Genomic DNA, 1,471 nt, shown 5'->3' with positions numbered 1-1,471 from the left:
CACTGCTGCCACGAGGTAAGGAACTCCCCTCCTAATGGAGAAATTGATGGATCTGGTTTCCCTTCAGGTGAAAGAAATGCAGCTGATCTGATCTCCTAGGGATTGAGAACTATAAGCAGTCATATGTCTTAACAAAGGAACACATGTTGCCAGATCTGCAGAGAAAAAAAAAGTTGCCTTCTTTTACTAGAATGGGAAGACAATCACTTATCAAGTTTCAAACCCACAGCAGCCCATCACTGACAAGGAGGTGAGCGTTTAGGATTCTCTTATTGCCAAATGGAACAGATCATGATGCATCGTGTACATTTGTGGGACTGTAAATCTGATAATAAGCAAATGCTGATCTCTCCAGCCACGGCTGTGCTTTCCAGGAACTAGTTTGTGAAGCTGATGTGTCTTTTCAGGAGAAGAGTTCCAGAGGCTCAGTGCTGGAGTACAAGGGAATAGGTATGGAGCTGAACAGATCCAACACCTGAAAGGACAATTGGATCTCAAAATATGAAACCATGAAAAAGACCCTTCATTCAATAAAGCAACAGAATTGGCGCTAAGGAGAGGTAAGAAGCATTTCTTAAGTCTAACAAATGAGCATACACTGAGCACCACAAAATTGCTAACTAATGTTGTGTCAAAGGGTTTGTTACAGCTGACCACACCTCTCAAGATCTAAGAGGAGCTGAGTTGGATGTCAGATGTCAGAAGATTCATCTTTCAGGAGGTGATGAACCTGCTTGTCACTTCGGAGTGACATCAGTGGCTTTGGTTTTACTTTCAGATGAAGGAAACACAGCCAGCATGGCCAGTATTCATGAAACAATGTTCAAAAGTTGCCTGGGGTCACCTCTTGGGTTAAGGGGAGCAGCTGGTCCCATCTGCTGGGATGGAAGCAAAGAAGAAACCACTGGAGGCTGGTTAGTCCTGGGACACAGACAATACCCTGGAGGGGCCTGGGGTAGGGTGTGTAACCATAGTGACCAGTGGGTCCTTTCCCCACTGTGGTCCTGGCTCGCATGCACAGGGTGAAACTGATCGCCATGTTTGGGGTCAGGAAGGAATTTTCCTCCAGGGCAGATTGGCCAGAGACCCTGGAGGTTTTTCGCCTTCCTCTGGGGCATTGAGCAGGGACCAGCCCTTTGGGCCATTTAGAAACAGACAATAAAATCCATCAGAGAACTTGTCTCCCTTTGTCTTTTGCATTTTCTATAAACCTGTCCTGTGCCCCTCTGCCATGCCCATGCTCCCAGCCACGTAGCAGGCAGAGTCCCTCCCAGGTGCACTGCTCCCCCCCCCAGTGCCAGCATGGCCCCATGTCGCTCTGCCACCCCAGCAGGGCCCCAGCACAGGGGAGAACAGCCCGCTGTCCCAGAGAGGGCAAAGCCGTGTGCACGGTCCCCCAGGGACGGGGAGGGGAAATGGCCAGGTGCACCGGTCGAGGGGAGTTCAGGAAGCACAGCGGCACTGTTACCAT

At 49.7% G+C, this 1,471-nt stretch overlaps 1 long non-coding RNA gene across 1 annotated transcript; it reads left to right on the top strand.

Annotated features, from left to right (window-relative positions):
- Positions 1-464: 464 nt before the first annotated feature.
- On the top strand, positions 465-1,180 carry LOC135889065 (uncharacterized). The gene is made up of 2 exons (XR_010561909.1): positions 465-560; positions 779-1,180. It is a non-coding gene; the product is annotated as an uncharacterized LOC135889065 (long non-coding RNA).
- Positions 1,181-1,471: the final 291 nt, after the last annotated feature.

The sequence above is a fragment of the Emys orbicularis genome, chromosome 14 (genome assembly GCF_028017835.1).
Source record: "Emys orbicularis isolate rEmyOrb1 chromosome 14, rEmyOrb1.hap1, whole genome shotgun sequence".
Taxonomy (NCBI): domain Eukaryota; kingdom Metazoa; phylum Chordata; order Testudines; family Emydidae; genus Emys; species Emys orbicularis.
The sequence above is the reverse complement of the archived record's forward strand: the minus strand, read 5'-3'. Positions and strand labels throughout refer to the sequence as shown.